Source organism: Dipodomys merriami, unplaced genomic scaffold (assembly GCF_024711535.1).
Source record: "Dipodomys merriami isolate MVZ:Mamm:240054 unplaced genomic scaffold, mDipMer1.0.p SCAF_6, whole genome shotgun sequence".
In the NCBI taxonomy this organism is placed as follows: Eukaryota; Metazoa; Chordata; class Mammalia; order Rodentia; family Heteromyidae; genus Dipodomys; species Dipodomys merriami.
Genome location: NW_027206179.1, coordinates 28,895,719 through 28,914,130, shown reverse-complemented (window position 1 = coordinate 28,914,130; position 18,412 = coordinate 28,895,719). Strand labels below are relative to the sequence as shown.

The following is an 18,412-nucleotide window of genomic DNA, read 5'->3' as shown; positions in this document are numbered from 1 at the left end:
ACCATCAACTCTTCTCAAAATTTGTACATTATTGACTGATTTATAGGTTTTGTACTTGCTAGCTACCATAATCAATTGCAAGAGCTAATTCATTAAACTCTGGGTTTTTCCTGTGGGTGTGTGTGAGTGTGTATCTGATATTGATACTTTCTCCAGAGAATACTAACACATCACAAACTATTGAATATCTAAGAAATTTAGTAACTAATGCTAGAAACTTTGGTTTCTCCCCATTCAAAGATCTTTGAGGCTTGAACCATTTGTAGGTTAATTGTGCTCAGCAAAAGCCTTGGGATAAATATTTATACTTTGTGAAAGATATATCAGGCTGGAAAGCCTGAATTTTCTAAACTGATTTAACTTCCAACATGATTTCATGAGAAATCAAAATATTCCTTTGCCCTCCAACACTCTCACAGTTCACACAAAAAATGTTTTGATGCTTCTTTGCCTCCAAAAGTGTTTTCTACTTTGTCAAACAGAGTTCTACCATTTGGGGAATAATAAAGTGACAGACATGTGTGAATGGAGGATGGAATAATAAAAACACTTTTGAGCTAGCCACACCAGTAATGAAACTTCTTTTTTAAATTAATTAATAATTACTTAATGATATTGAGGTTGAAATCAAGATCTCATACATTCAAAACTGCTTTCTACCACTTGAGCCATACATGCATTCCTGCCTTTTGCTGGTTATTTTGGAAACAGAGTCCAGAAAACATTTTTTTGTGTGCATCATCTCTAACATGCAATACTCTGTATACTGTTCATATATGTGTGTTCCAAATAATATATAAAATATAAATAACATAGTGCTTGAGCATGTTTTTTAATTTTTTTATTGTGAAAATACTGTACAGAGGGGTTACAGTTACATAAGCAAGGTAATGAGTACATTTCTTATCAAGCATTGTTGCCTCCTCTTTGTTTTTCCCCTACCATCCCTTCCCTCCCACCTCCTTAACTATACTCCTCTCACCCCCTGCCCCCCCATCTAAATTGTAAAGTTTGGTTTTCAACATAGCATCTAGTACAGCTCATTGTTGTAATGGGTCAATCTATATCACTATTTAAACATTTTGTTTTTTCCCTTCCCCTCCCCAAACTATACCAACATCAAATACAATGTAAACAGGTGTAATACTGTGGGAGAGGGGCATACAAAGCAACAAAAAAATCACATGGTACCTTATAAATACGTTAGAAACAATAGCAAGAAAGAAAAAAAATCACTTGTGTCCCTATCTTGGGGTTCATTTCGCTTAACATCGTCTTATCTGATCTTTTCTGCTTGTCCCAGACATATACTAGTTATTGCAAATAAGGGAAACCACATATACATAAATATATGGTGTGTGTGTGTGTGTGTGTGTGTGTGTGTGTGTGTGTGTGTGTGTGTGTGTGAGTGTGTGTGTGTGTGTGTGTGTGAGTAGTAGTAGTAGTAGTAGTAGTAGTAGAGTCCTTTATATATATTCCTCAACATCACCAAGGAGTGATTCTGTTTTAGACAAATAGAATTACCTATGTTGCTCTGAGTATGTTCTGTGATGTGAAAAACATTTTAATCTATAAACTGAATAAAGCACATTGTTCTATCATATAGGCAATACTCCAGTGATTAGAAAAGATTGAATCTCACCTCACTGCTATAAACATGAAATCCCAGTTTCTTCTTATTCAAGTTGAACTCCCATATCTTCCATGGCCAATTGAATTCCCTGGTGTTCAATTTTAAGACAATGGCCTCCATTTTAAAGACGTGGCTCCTAAAAGATGCCATGGGATATGTGAGCAAAAACCAAGCTGAAATAGCAGACCCTGGCACCTAGATTTCATATATCTTTATTACTAAAGAAAATAGCTTCTTTACACAGAATGTAAGAAGATCCTCTAGCTGAGAAGGCAGCAATGCCTCCAGAAGTGACCAGTTTGCCCTATTATGATGGTATTAATGCCACATTTTTGAAAAGAAAAAGAAAAAAAACCCTTAGTGGAAGTTGTTGTACAAAATTCTAATTCTCTACAGTACCCTCTCCAAAAATTTTCTTTGCATTTTGACCTATAACCAGCTTCCCATACCAAAAGAACCTAAAGAAAAGGAGGAATGTGTGATCAATGACAAGATGAATTATTACTCCACAGTATTTTTTGAGCTTTTTGTATATACAAGTAAAAATCCGGAGAATGTGTTTTAAAAATGGAAACTAAATGACATAGTATAGGGATAGAAAAATCACAAAATACCTTGAAATAGATATTTTGTTAGTTATAGTACACCTTGAAATGAAAAATCTAGAAGCAAAAGTACAAGGGAAACTACTACATTTTTACTTTATCTGTGTAAGTAGAAAACTTGGACCAAGTGAACAAAATACTTCAATTAATCATAAAAACAAAGTTACAGTTCCTCAGTCATTCTCCCCCCTTGATCCAGTTTATAGACCTAGTACTACTGGATGCCCATTCTCCTAGTAAAAGGACAAAAGTGCTTTGCTAAAAATATGTTCTTTTACCTTGAGTCCTAGCCTTCCCAAGGATATATGTGAATTTTTACTGAGTAACTGTGCAAGAGAAAAAAAGAAATAATCAAGGAACTATGGATACTGTCTCCTATTGTTTGACTTTATTTCCAGAAGAAGCAATATTGCTGATCAGCCCTCTGATCAGAGTAGGCTGACACACCAGCAGCTGGAGATCAAGTGATCAGTAGAGATGTAGTTCCAACCCAACCCAATCCTATGGTAATTTCCTCAATTCTGAAATAAATACTAGGAACAACTATGTTCAGTAAATGGCAGAATTCCCACTATGTTCTCTGATTTATAAAACAAAATTTATCATTGAGAGAGTGAAGGCCTCTCTATAGAAGGATTTGGAAAATACTAACCCAAGAGTCATCTGACTTCTTGGAGAGACCTCAGAGATTGGTAGCACAGTGATGAAGGAGCTGGGCATTGTGAGGGTGGTAATTCCCCTTATGCTCCATTCAGTACATATTTGGCATGTGCAGAAGGCAGGTGGAACCTGATAAACGATAGAGGATTCTGGTAAATTTAACAATGTAGAGATTCCAGTTGGAGTTTTGCCAGATGTAGATTCACAGCTGCAGCAAATTAACACCTTTGGGTATTGGCTATGTAGACAGCAATCTGTCCATTACTTTCACTCAGAACCATTCTAATATCTATGTTATGTTGGAGCTATTTCTCTGTAAAACATTCACTAATAAATATAGTGTGATTTAACATTATGGACTGAGTAACTTCAACTCTTTGTCTGTTGTACATCATACTGAAATAATTGAAGATAAAACACACCGTTCAGAAAATAGGAATCTTTTCAAAACTAGACCAAGTAATTGAGGAAAATGGCAAAACTGAGGGATAGAATCCAAATGTTGGTAGTACTAGAACAAAGCAGACTTAAAGACACTGCTCTTATATGAAAAAGAACTTACAACTAGAAAGTTTATACCCAAACTTCTGTAAACAGAGACTGAATTGACACCAGTGATACATGATTTGTGAGTTAAATCTTAGATTAGAAGAAATTACACTGGAAGACAAACAAAGCCAGATGGAGAGCATAAACAGAAACTTAAAATACTCAAAAGGGAGCCTCTGAAGTTATAAATATAATTAACTTAAATGGAGACCCATGATGACAGAAAGCAACATTTTCAGAGATGTTAGCTGAAATGTTTCTAATGAAAACTGTGCATCGACAGGTTCTTCAAGTAACATATCTGCCTTTTTGTGAAATAAAACAGCAAATTTAAAGAAAAAAAGACAAATTTAAAAGCATCTAGGGATAAAACTACAAGGAAATAATTATAAGGCCAATGACTTATCAGTAGAGAAATGAAAACCAGAGAGGACAGGAATTATTGCCACATGAAAAGAGAAATAAAATATCAGCTTGTTATTGAAATCTAAGTTAAAACATATTTATCAAAGAGTGAGAGCAAGATTAAAATATTTTGAGAGTACAGAGAAAAAGAGATAAAAGGGAAGGGAGTTGGATACCAAAAGAATCTATTATAAGAAAGATCTTTAGAATTTATGCTAACTTTACTTACAGCAGACCAAATGGAAGGCATGAGATGCTAGAAAGAATTATTTGTAGAACAGTGCTGTCAAATAGGCACACGTAGGCAGTCTAACTATTGAAATTAATAACCTGAAGAGATCATTATAATTTGTGAGTGATAAAGTGACCACTCATTCTGAAAGAAAAATCATCACAACTAATCATAAACTATAAACTTCAAAGCCAAAGTTTGGCATGGTTACTTTGCATTTTGAAACAATTTTAATTCTATTTTAGGCAAAATCAAGCTATGTGGAAGTATTAAAAATTCTAGGAAAACTACCAAAATTTTAAAAACAGGATGTAAAAAAAGGGAAAACCAAAAATTACTATTTTAATTTATGCAAAAAAAGTGACAGAAAAATCTTAGCAAATTAGTGAAATTCTGTATAAAAATAATGTGATAAAAGTAAAACCAAAATATTAGTAAATACAATAGCTATGAATGGAATACTTGTAAAAATCCCCATTAAATAGTAAAATGACTGCTTTAAAAATTAGGAAAATCAGTTGTATATCCAAACACTGGAATATATTCTATAAATTAATTTAATCAGTATTTTCTTTCTTTTCACGTACATAAGAAGGCATTCACTGTAAGGAAAGTCTCACTACATTCCTGTGGCCTGCATCCTAGTTTTTGATTTAAGAAATTTTCCTGCTTCAGCCACCCAAGTGTCTAGTAACTATAAGCATACACCATTATACCCAGCTAAACTAATCAGTTTTTTGATTTGTTTATGTAGTTAAAGTTGAACTATTTACAGAATCTTGACAAAAGAGGAATCTGACTATCATATGCCTAGAAAAAATAAGTACTCCATTTTATTCAATAAATTAATATACACTTGGGGTTGGGAAGGTGGCTCAGTGGTAGAGTGCTTGCCTTGCATGCATGAGGCCCTGGGTTCGATTCCTCAGCACCACATAAGCAGAAAGTGGCACTGTGCAGTGGTAGAGTGCCAGCCTTGAGCTGAAGAGCTGAGAGACAGCGTCCAGGCTCAGAGTTCAGGGCCCATGACCCACAAAAAATAAAATAATAATAATAATATACACTTCATTTTAGATGCTATGAACAAGTTAATCTATTAACTGTAAACTAAGTTGTAAATTTGATATATTAATGAAATTCATAATATTAGGATTTGAATTTAGGAGTTCATACTGGCTAGATAAGTACACTGATACTTAAGCCAGGCCCCTAGCTTTTTTGTTTGCCTTGATTATATTTCATACAGGGATTCACTTTTGCCTAGGATGCCTTGGAAGTATAATTCTCCTCCTGTTACCTAGAATTACAGGCATAAATAACGACCTCTGGATTTTTCCTTGACATAGATTCTTGCTAACATTTTTTCCCGGGTTGACTTTGAACCACAATTCTATCATTGCTTCTAAAGTAGCTGGGTTTACAGACATGAGCAGTCTGGTTTGGAAATGTAAGTAAAATATAAAAATACATATGAAAGAAAAATAGTATTATATAGGGGCTGGGAAGGTGGCTGAGTGGTAGAGCGCTTGCCTTGAATGCATGAGACCCTGGTTCGATTTCTCAGCACCACATAATCAAAAAGAAAAAAGCTGGAAGTGGTGCAATGGCTCAAGTGGTAGAACACTAGCCTTGAGCTGAGGAGCTGAGGGACAGCAGCCCAAGCCTAGAGTTCAGGCCCCACGACCGGAAACCCCCCCAAAAAAGAAAAAAATATTATATATATATATATATATATATATATATATATATATATATATATAGTTTGAATTTCTTTTACAAAATATTTTTTGTTTAGAAAAACGAAAGTGGCATACTTTTCTTTTTTATTTATTTTTACTTTTAATTAATGTTTTTTTTTACTGTGAACATACCATACAAAAGGGTTACCCTTACATGAGCAAGAAGCATTGTTGCCTCCTCCTTTGTTTCCCCTTACCACACCTGCCCTCCCACCCCCCCACCCCCACCAACCCCCACCTCCCCCTCCCAAAGTTGTAAAGTTCATTTTTCTTTTTTTTATTTATTGTGAAAGTACCGTACAGAGGGGTTACAATAACATGAGCAAGGTAATGAGTGCATTTCTTATCAAGCATTGTTGCCTCTTCCTTTGTTTCCCCTTCCCATCCCTTCCCATGTCCCCCCCACACTCCCTTGCCCTTACCCTGCCAAACTTGTAAAGTTCATTTTCAACATAACATCTCGTACATCTCATTGTAGCAATGGGTCCACCTGTATCCCTATTTAAACAATTTGTTTTTCCCTTCCCCTCCACAAATTATACCAACATCAAATACAGTGAAAACAGGGGTTATACCATGGGGAAGGGACATACAAAGCAACAAAGAAATCATCTTATAAATATGTTAGAAACAATAACAAGAAAGAAAAACCATGATTCCTTATCTTGGGGTTCATTTCACCTAACATCAACTTATCTGACCCTTTCTGCTTGTCTCAGACATATACTAGTTATTGGAAATAAGGGAAACCATGGGAACCTGGTTTACTTCACTTAATATAATTTTTCCATGTCTTTCCATTTCCTAACAAATGGGGGCATTTACCTGAATGATCACAAACAAGACCATACTAAAGCTACCAGCACAACTATGTTTGTTGCATCATAGCTAACAGATGGAACCAACCCAGATGCCCCTCAGTAGATGAATAGATCAAGAAAATGTGGTATATATACACAATAGAATTCTATGCCTCCATAGGAAAGAATGTCATTGGTATACTTTTCTTGATGATTACTTTACATACACAAGGTAACAATGGATTGTAATTACAGTACAAGGACAAGTATCCAGACTGGAGAAGTTGCTAGTTTTCACAGAATGATAAAAATACACTTAGGGCTGTGTTCCAAGTTTTTTTAAAAAAACTTTTTCAAGCAAAAGGAACATTTTCTTTCCTGTTTTTAATATGATTTTTTGTAAGATAATGTTCTTCTAAATCAGTGTCCAATAACAAATTATCAGTCCTTGTTAGTGAGTTCTACCTAAACTGTAAAAACAGGCTTGCTTATTCTGTTGCTGTCCTTTGTCCCTCTGCTTTGTCACTCTGACAAAACCTTGTACAATCACAAGATGCCCCAAATGACTTTGTGAAAAACACTAAACAAAAACATTGATATTCAGTGATTACTTTCTCCTAAGAAAACACATTAATCATACCTTTCATGGGATGTACTGGTTTAAATACTTGGCAAAAAGACTGCTGATTTGGCAAGTTTTCTTTTGACTAAAAGACATTTGTTTCTAGAGCAAGAGCTTAAGGGCACTCTAGAAGTTTATATGCCTATCTGTATGCTCTCTGGGAACTAACAAACATAATGCACAGGGAAAATGTAATTATCCCAGGAAAGAAGAAAGGATGTCATCCTCAGAGGAAATAGCTAGAATGCCCAATACTACCTTCAAGAACAGAAGGGATATGTGGAAAAGAACTTATAAAAGACCTATGAATACTTCCAAACTAGAAATAAGAAACAAAGTGCAGACATATAAAGGATAGATGTTGCATAATAACATTGTCCCTCTTTACTCTCCTTGAGTACTGTGATTATTAATTTTGTATATTTTAATTAATGTATAGTCTATATATTCAGTGGGGTACCATGTGATGTTATGAGGTATGTAGATATTATGTAATATTCAAATAATTAAAAAAAAATCTTCTCTTAATTTGTTTTTTCAGTCCCAGGCTTGAACTCAGTGCCTGGCCACTGTCCCTGAGCTTTTGGGCTCAAGATTAGTGCTCAACTGCTTTGAACCTCAGATCCACCTCTGGCTTTTTGGTGATTAATTGAAAAGAAGAATCATGGCCTTTCCTGTCCAAGCTAGCTTCAAACTTCAGATAGTAGTAGCCTTATGAGTAGTGGGGACTATGGGCTTGAGCCATAGATGCCTAGCCCTTTGTCATTTTTTATGAGAAACTTTTGTAAGTTTATCAGAGGACACTGGCTATCAAGTGGCCACCAAAGATGCAGGAGGGCTTTACCAGAGGGTCACTTAACTTGTGGTTCCGTTCTTATTAGGTAGAGTGTGTTTTTATAGGTTAAATAAAATTTTTCCAATACATAATTTCCATGAGAGAAAAATAGACCATGGCTATAGGAAGAGCTGTGTAAGCAAAGGAGGCAGAGCACAAACATATTATGGTAGACACAGATGGTAATGACAATAACTTAAAGTTCTGAACTCACTTATATTTGTTCTGTCAATCTGCATTGTTGAAGCAAAGCCTGAAATCAAGGTGTTTGCAGTCTGAGTAATGCCTCTGACTTGTAATCCCAGGTTGGGGGTGGAGGGGCTGAGGCAGGAAAATTGTTAACTCAGGGTCACTCTGGGCTGCACAGTGAGTTCCCAGAGAGCATGGGCTATGTAACAAAATGCTCTTACAAAACTATAAAGATAAAAGGAAGTGGTGGGGTTGCTTCCTGAGGGCTATGAGGAATCTGTCCCATGTGTGTCCCCTTGGGCTGCACATTTATTTTATGCCATCTTTATGCTTCGATTGCATCATTGCCATTTGATCTACTGCACGATGCTTGGCCTGTGATTACCCAAGTCCAGATAATGAGAATAAACACTCACACACATGTGCGCTCACACACACACACATGCATACACACACACACACACACACACACACACACAAACACTACTAGAAGTGGGTTTGTCATTTATATGTAGGAAGTAAAGGATCACAGAAAGCTAAGGTTCATATTCTGAACACCAGGAAATTCTGAGACTCAGGACATCTTCTGAAACCTCATAAAGTCTTGTCTGCAAGTATGCTGCTTTCAAACATGAGAAAGAGGCAGGGGGGTCAGGAGGGGGGAAGATGGGAAGGGATGGGAAGCAGAAACAAAAGAGGAGGCAACAATGCTTGATAAGAAATGTATTCATTATCTTGCCCATGTAACTGTAATCCTTCTGTACGGTATTTTCACAATAAAAAAAAACAAGAGAAAGACCACAGAAATAGTCTGCACCCCAGTTTTCTTCCTTTGTGATTACAACAGTCTTAGTAAATTTCCATGGTCCTCATACTAGGATATCCTCCTAGACCATGATTCCATTTTTACCTAAGGTCACATTCTGAGGTATTAGGGGTGACTACATCAACACAGACATTTTGAAGGGACACAATTTCATCCGTGACAACTCCAATGTTCCAACGTGTAAATACTGTTGCACATCTCTTGCCAGTTATTCATTGAAACACTCCAACTACAAAGAAACTGGAGATGTGATTGTAGTCTTAAATCACTCAAACTTAAGAAAGGGTTATCTTGAGTAATCCTAACCCTGGAAGGAGACACATGAAAACTCACTGAAGTCTTGGTCACGACAACATTCTGATAATGCAGACTCTTCTCTGGTGCAGTGTTCACATTGCTCCAAATTTTCTTCCTACTCTTCTTATGTTCCTTGCATCTTCTGCAGCATGCAGTTTTCCACAGGCTCCTACTTTGTTCAGCAATAGATGAATCCCCAAAGTGAGTCATATTAATGGTTTTTAACACCTCCTGTCATTTCTCTTTTGTCATATATTCACTGAACTTGGACAGATGCTCCAGGTGTGCTTTGATGTGCCAGGCCTGTCATTTTCTTTGCACACTCTCTAACTTCAATACCTTATCAATCAAAGCTTATCAATATTTTCCAATTGAATTGCTATCATCTTTTCTATGGTGGCTTTTTTGCTTTTACTCACAGAAATAAGCCTACACTTTGCCTGTGTTCTCACTGAAGTTAGGCACACCACTCTCATCTTAATCATAACATTTTAACTTATTGAGATATCTTAGTAATTCAATACTAACAGGTATCTCTTTACTATCAGGAAATAAGCATTATTAAAATGTAGGTATAATCTTAGATCTTCATATATGCATTTAGTAGACAGACAAGAATAGTCATGTTGAACCCCAAACTCTTTAGAGTTGCAAAAATTAAATAGTATTCTGGGTTAATTTGACATTTTTTCATGAGAACTGTCCAATTCTGATGATAAAATTCATGCAAGTTCCATGAATCTATTGTAGTGTAAAAAGAAACAGTAAAAATGTTGTTATACATTGGAAAATAAATAAAATTTGTTCTTGGAAACAAGATGTTTTGAAGTTTGCAGCAATTGTTACCTAACTTCATCTTGATTTCTTTCATTGTCATCTTTCATTTGCCTCTGATCTTCAGTATATGTTCATCTTTTATATTTTTTAAATAAAATGCTCATCAAAACAATCAAAATCTTGAGTTCACTCTTATTTTCTTTCTTTTTCTCTTTCTTCCTTCTCCTCTTCCTCTGCATCATCTTCATCCTCCTCCTCTTCTTCCTCCTCCTCTTCATCACATTCTTTCTCTTCCTACTTTTCTACCTCTTCCTATTCTTCTGTTCTTCTTCCACTTCCCCCCCTCCTCCTCCTCTTCCTCCTCCTCCTCCTTCTCCTTCTCCTTCCCTCTCTTGGGATTTGAACTCAGAAGCCAGATGCTGTCCCTAAGCTTATTTGCTCAATTCTAGCACTCTACCACTTCAGCTGCAATTCCACTTCTGTGTTTTTGGTAATCAACTGGAGGTCAGGATCTCACAGACTTTCCTGCCTCAGCCGACTTTAAACCACAGTCCTCAGATCTCAGCCTCTTGAGTAGCTCTGATTAGAGGCCAGAGCCACCTGCGCCCACCTCTATTAGCTTTTTGTGAAATAATTATATATTGAATATTGTGTTTATCAATGTGTTGCATTTTGTTTTAGAAATCCTGTCTACAATGAAATTTGTGATATGTCTATTAAAATTATTTTTGACAATGAGAAATTCATATTTTCTGTCCTGTTTCATCAGTATTCTGGGGACAATACACTTAGCTTATTCAAATAAACAGGCTAACCTCTTCGATTCTTCTACTCATTTATGTTTATGATCTATGTGATAACTGTAAGCATTTTCTTGTTCTCATCTCATCCTGAAACAAGATGTCTTTGCCTTGCTCAAATCCAGTTACCTGTTCCCCGACTGTTCTTCATGATGCTGGTCAGCTGGCTAGTGCTGAATCACAGGAGTTTCCATTTGGGTCACACAGCCTGGGGTTGTGTAATTCTGCCAGCCATGCCTTTGGATCATGCCCTGCTGTTACCCAGCCTTTGCCTGCACTAAGTCCTGGAAAGCTCCAATGGAGCAAAACAGTACTGACAATCTGGTCTCATCCCAGTCTTTTGGGTAAGAAGCCTGACCTGACAGTTGGTCTCTGTTTGGGCTGATGAAGTTTCAACCCTCTTACTTCACAAAAACCTTGTTTGAAACATTATTTCCTTTACTCATAATTTCAAGTTCACATGAGAATAAAACATATTTCTACATTTAAGGTATTTTATTTTGAATAATTCTAAACTTACAGAATAACTGTACCCACTCAATAGCATTTACCAACTTTTGATGTTTTGAAACATATAATATTTTCTAAGCATTTGCTCATATGTGGACATAGTTTTATAAATATACCATGAATCTATATTTAAGAGAAGGTTTTTTTGCTCTATAGATACAGATGAACCTCAAATTAGGGAAAAGAGACTAAATAGCTAAATATATTCTACATAGAGAAGAATTTATACAGAGTTACTTTGATAACACTACTTACATAAGCAGAAACAAAAACTTATTGAATTTGCTATTCACATTTGAAGTAATTTTTGTTTTCAAAAATAGGTAATTAATAAAATACACAAACTAAAATGCAGACACCTTTAAATTTGTATGCTGAAATCTAAGAGTTTTTAATGAAAATTTTAGTTTTTAATGCAAGATTCAATACTATATAGTATTATAACAACTTACAGAAGCCATAAACTGTGCAACTTTGACAACTAAAGTCTAATATGCTATGAGCTTTTAAAAGCATTATTTTAGATAAAAAGTAGAAAAACTAAGCAAAATAAAAAATGACTAGTATTAAGACCTATAGCCATCTAATCTTCGATAAGGGAGCTAAAACAATAGAATGGAACAAAGACAGACTCTTCAGTAAATGGTGCTGGCAAAATTGGTTAACTACTTGTAGAAAACTAAAGCTAGATCCTTATAGATCACCCTGCACCAGAATCAACTCCAAATGGATCAAAGACCTCGAAGTCAAAGCAGACACTCTGAAAACATTACAGGATGAAATAGGAGAAACCCTAGGTCTCCTTGGCTCAGGCCGAAATTTTCTGAATAGAGACCCAGAAACACAACAAATCAAGGAAAGATTGGACAAATAGGATCGCATAAAGTTGCAGAGCTTCTGAATGGCAAAGGACATAGCTAGCAAGATCAATAGAAAGCCCACGGATTGGGAAAAGATCTTTACTAGCCATACAACGGACAAGGGTCTCATATCTAAAATATACTTGGAACTCAAAAAATTAAATCCCCCAACAACAAATCCTCAAAGAAACAACTGCCCAATAAACAAGTGGGCGAAAGACTTAAAGAGAAACTTCTCTGCAGAAGAAAGAAGGATGGCCAATAGACACATGAAGAAATGCTCAGCCTCCCTAGCCATAAAAGAAATGCAAATCAAAACAACATTGAGATACCACCTCACTCCAGTTAGAATGGCAAAAATCAAGAACTCTAACAACAACAGATGCTGGAAGGGATGTGGACAGAAGGGAACCTTACTTCATTGTTGGTGGGAATGTAAACTTGTTCAACCACTTTGGAAAGTAGTATGGAGGTTCCTCAAAAGACTCCACATAGAACTCCCCTATGACCCAGCAATCCCACTTTTGGGCATTTACCCAAATGTTTACACACAAGACCACACTAAAGCTACCAGCACAACTATGTTTATTGCAGCATTATTCACCATAGCTAAGATCTGGAACCAACCCAGATGCCCCTCAGTAGATGAATGGATCAAGAAAATGTGGTATATATACACAATGGAATTCTATGCCTCCATCAGAAAGAATGGCATTCCCCCATTTGTTAGGAAATGGAAAGACTTGGAAAAAATTATATTAAGTGAAGTAAGTCAGGCCCAAAGAAACATAGGCACCATGGTTTCCCTTATTTGCAATATCTAATATATGTATGAGTCAAGCGGAAAAGGTCAGATAATGTGATGTTAGGAAAATGAACCCTTAGATATGTATTTTCATGTTTTTTTCTTTCATGCATGTGTTTCTAATGCATTTATAAGATTATTTCTTTGTTGCTTTGTATGTCCCTCCCCCACAGTATAACCCCTGCTTTCACTATATTTGATGTCAGTATAACTTGTGGAGGAGGAGATGGGGAAAAACAAGTCGTTTAAGGATACAGGTGGACCTGTTGCAACAATGAGAAGTACAAGTTGTCATGTCCATAACGAGCTTTACAATATCTGTGAAGCGGTGGGGGGTGGGGGGGGGAGAGAAGGATTGGGAATGGGGGGGAGGGGGGAGGCTGGGAAGGGATGTGAAGGATAAATAAAGGAGGAGGCTGCAATGCTTGGTAAGAAATGTACGCATTATCCTTGCCATGTAATTGTAACCCCTCTGTACATTATGTTCACACAAAAAAAAAAGAACAGAGTAAGCTCAACCTCAAAAAAAAAGACTAATATTAAAAATAAGAAAAATAATCTATTGATGTGTAATCTCTTTATACAAATCCATAAAATTATAATAAACACAAAAAGGAACAAGAAAAACAACAAATGGCCAATGATCTTGTGTACTGTATTTTTTAAATTCAATAATACTGTCAAGGAAGGTATGTTACTGAAACTGTCGTAATGTCCCCTCTCTTACCTTATATTTTGACCAAAAATGAGTTTCTTGAATATATTTTGTTGTTAGAACTCTTGTATTTAAGTTCTGCCATACAGTCAGGAAAAGGACAACAAATCTAACTTCTAAGAGTATTTGGTAAATCTGACAAAATTAAATGACCTAACAATTTTACGACTAAAGAACCACTTTAATAATATTTCATTTCACAAGTTTAATTATTATGTCTTTTTTTGAAATAGCAAATCCATGACACAATCTTATTATAAGTCCTTAAAAAGCAGGTTGAGTAAAAGTGAAGAAAATAATTCAATAAAACCATAAGGAATTAAGAGAAAATTATCCCAGAACTAATTTCTTTCTTTCTTTCTTTCTTCCATTTTTCCTTCCTTCCTTCCTTCCTTCCTTTCTTTTTTTTTTTTTTTTGTCCGTTGTGGGGCCTGAACTCTGGGCCTGGGCCCAGTCCCTCAGCTCTTCAGTTCAAGGCTAGCTCTCTACCACTTGAGCACAGCACCACTTCCAGCTTTTTATGCTTATTTCGTGCTGAGGAATCGAACCCAGGGCCTCATACATGCAAGGCAAACACTCTACCACTGAGCTACCTTCCCAGCCCCCAGAACTAATATCTTATGTTGTCCAATATATATTAAACAAAAGACAGAAGAAAAGTCCATCATTTGAGTAAGAATGAAAAAATACATAGGAAAAGTTCCATATCTCTAAAAGTATATATAATTATAATCACAGAAATTCCTGGAGCATACATAGAAAACAATGTGAAAATGAAATTTAAAGAGTATAAGGAGGGTTTCCAAAAGGGGACAAGCTTGGATACAAAATTCTTGATTATATTTTACTTTATACAATAGTATATTCTATGTGACACATATATTATGTGGCCAGACATTAAATTATATTAAACATTTGAACAGAAATCTACTCATGCACATATGAAATAATTGGAAATACATGAACCTATATAAATCATACAAAAATTACACTAAAATATATTTTTATAAATCACTATACACAACTCTACATGTAGATTCTGAGCAGAATTTTTTAATTTTCAAAACATTGATAATTATGTTATTGAAATTACTGTCTTGAAAATATTTTATGAATTAGCAAAGCAAATGTTCTTTTATGAAGAATAAGCAAATTTTGTCTGCATAAAAATAAATACAAATTTAAATGATTTCATGAATGAAAAAATTTCCTGTAAAATTTTTGAATAAATTAATAACTTATTTTTTCAGGTATATTCTAGATTTCTTCAATGAAAGGATGTAAAACAATGGACATATAAAGATAATAAAGTAATCAAGGATTTAGATTATTTTCTCTAAATATCATATCCTGCCCAAGTGAACCAGAGGAAAAATAGCTCCTCATGTGATTAACATTGGATAATGATAAATCATATCAGGGCATTTCTATATAAACAATGAAGAACCCAATTCCTGTTAGTGAGATGATGGGGTTTGAGAAGAATGTCAAAGAAACCAGGAACCATTCATATGTATCACAGTATTTTGCAGAAATCTAAGGCGTGGAATTAGCCTAAGTTCCCTACATAGATGAGGGGATACATTGAAGTATTTATGCACAATGGTTTATTGCTCAACTAAAAGAAGAATCAAACCATTTTTCATAAGAAAAAATATTTGGAACTGTATATTACCATCACATTAAGCAAACTAAGCCAGGCAGAGAAAGACAAGAACCATATTTTCTCCTCAGTATGGTACCTAGAAGAAATGATGGCATTAAAGAGGAACTAGCAGTGAAGAGGCTAAAATTGAGGGTAATGAAAAAATGAATATAGTTTCCTGTTTGAACGTGGTATATGATTTTTTGGATGAATTGTTGAAGCTGATTGGCCAAAATTGTGTTGAGAAGTTTTGCATCAATGTTCAACAACGATATGGGTCTATAGTTCCTTTCTTTGAGTCCCTACCTGGTTTTCCGATGAGGGTTATTAAAACTTCATAGAATGAATTTGGTAGTGAACTTTCTCTTTCAATTTCATTGAAGAGTTGAAGGGAGTATTGGTGTGAGTTCTTCTTTGAAGGCTTTGTAGAATTCTGCTGTAAAACTATCTGGGTCCTGGGTCTTTCTTAGATGAGAGGTCTCTTATTGCTGTTTATATTTCAGTGCTTGATATGGGCCCATTAAGATGGTTTAACTCATCTTGGTTTAGTTCATGTCGATATTTGCTAGGAAAAGGTGCATTTTTTCCAGGTTCTCAAACTTATTAGCATAAAGTTTTGGGAAGTATTCCCTTAAAATGTTCTGAATCTTAGTGGTTTCTGTGGTGATGTTTCCATTCTCATCTCTGAGTTTATTTATTTGGGTGTGTTCTCTTCTTTTTCTTATAAGATTTGCTAAGGGTCTGTCTTTGTTAATTTTTTCGAAGAACCAACTTTTTGTATTGTTGATTCTTTCTATGGTTTTTTGGGATTCTAGTTCATTTAATTCTGATTTAATTTTAATTATATCTTTCCATCTACTGGATTGGGGTTTATCTTGCTGCTCTTTTTCAAGGAAGTTCAGCTGTCTCATTAAATTGTTGGTTTCAGCTCTCTCCAATTTGTTGATGTAGGAACTCAGAGCTATAAACTTGCCTCTGAGTACTGCCTTTGCTTTATCCCAGAGGAACTGGCAATTTGTGTGTTCATTTTTGTTGAATATCATGAACACTTGAAGTTCATTTCTAATGTCTTCCATGACCCACTGGTGGTTAAACAGTGTGTTGTTCAGCCTCCGTGTTACAGGACTTTCTTTGGTGGTTTTTGGTGTTGAGTTCTAATTTTATTCACTTGTGGTCTGAGAGAATGCAAGGTATAACTTCAATGTTTCTGAATTTGGACATTTGTTTTCTGACCTAAAATATGTTCTATTTTGGAAAATGTTCCATGTGCTGCTGAAAAGAACATGTATTCTGATGCTGCTGGGTGAAATATTCGGTAGATGTCTGTTAAATCTAGTTGATCTATGCAGCTGTTTAGATCTGCGGTTTCTCTGTTGAGTTTTTTCCGAGTTGATCTATCTAGTGGGGAGAGTGGTGTGTTAAAATCCCCAATAATTAATGTCTTTGGATCTATGTGAGATTTGAGGAAATGTAGTGTTTCTTGGATAAATTTGGGTGCTTCATTGTTTGGCAAATTGATATTTAGAATTGTAATACCCTCCTGAAGGAGAGATCCCTTAGTTTGTATGTAGCAACGTTCTTTATCTCTTCTATTTTAATTTGAAGTCTCCTTTATCTGATATTAGTATTGCAACTCCCACCTGTTTGTGGGGACCATTTGCTTGGTAGATTTTGTTCCAGCCTTTCACATTCAAAATGTGTTTTTTTTTATGGGCAAGATGTGACTCCTGAAGGCAACAGATAGAAGGATCTTGCTTTTTAATCAAACTAGACAGTCTATGTCCTTAATTGGAGAGTTAAGTCTGTTAATGTTGAGAGATAGGACTGAGAGGTATTTGGGAGTTCCTGCCATTTTATCCACCTTCTTGGGGGCTGTGGCAACTGAGTTTTTCCTATGGTTCTTGGATTCTCAGTTTGGGTGCAGTTTCTTGGCCTTTATTGTGGTCTTGTGAGTTTTCTATGTGTAGGACATCTTTAAGTATCTTTTGTAGGGCTGGTTTGGTGCAGATATATTGTTTCAATTTTTCTTTGCTATGGAAGGTTTTTATTTGACCTTCGGTTATGAAGGACAGTTTAGCTGGGTATTGTATTCTTGGCTGAAATTGTTTAACTAGGGATACAGGTGGACCCACTGCAACAATGAGATGTACAAGTTTTTATGTCAAAAAACGAATTTAACAGCTTTGTTGGGGGGTGGGGGGGAGAATCAGGTGGGGGAAGGGGAGGAGTATGGGAAGGGATGGGAAGGGGAAACAATGAGGAGGCAACAATGCTTGATAAGAAATGTACTCGTTACCTTGTCCATGTAATTGTGACTCCTCTGTATGATATTCTCACAATAAAAAATAAAGAAAGAAAAGAAAAGAAATCCAAAAAAAGAAGAAAAATGTATATACTACAAATAACCTACAGATATATTTAAAAATGTCAAAAGGGTCAACCTGTATCCTTTTTTAAGCATTTTGTTATTTCCCTTCTCCTAACCCAACTTAGAAAAATATATATACATGATTCAGGACACCTGAATCAAATACGGTGAAATCAGGGGTTATACCATGGGGGAAGAACATACAGAAGAAACCAAAAAGAATCACATAGTACATTATAAGTACCTTAAAAACAACAGAAGAAAGATAAAACCACTGTGTCACTATGTTGAACACGAACTTTTACAACTTCGGGGGATTGGAGGAGTCGGGAGGTGAGGAGGGAGGGGATGCTACAGAAAAACAAAGGAGGAGGAAAAAAGTTTTTAAATGTAAAAAGGAAAACTATTATCTTGTACAATTAATACACACAGTCACACAAAACATTATGGAGTAGAATGAAAAAACTTTCTTTTTGAAAATTATCTTCTTTAGAAACAGTAATTTTAGTTGATCTAAAAATACTCTACAGTAAAAATTAA

General features: G+C 35.5%; 1 long non-coding RNA gene across 1 annotated transcript in view; it reads right to left on the bottom strand.

The window, feature by feature from the left end:
- Positions 1 to 1,603: 1,603 nt before the first annotated feature.
- Positions 1,604 to 18,412, bottom strand: part of LOC138813506 (uncharacterized) — a 168,353-nt gene continuing 151,544 nt past the window's right edge. The window contains exon 4 of the long non-coding RNA XR_011367826.1: positions 1,604 to 1,769. This is a non-coding gene — a long non-coding RNA (uncharacterized lncRNA). The remainder of the gene's footprint in view (positions 1,770 to 18,412) is intronic.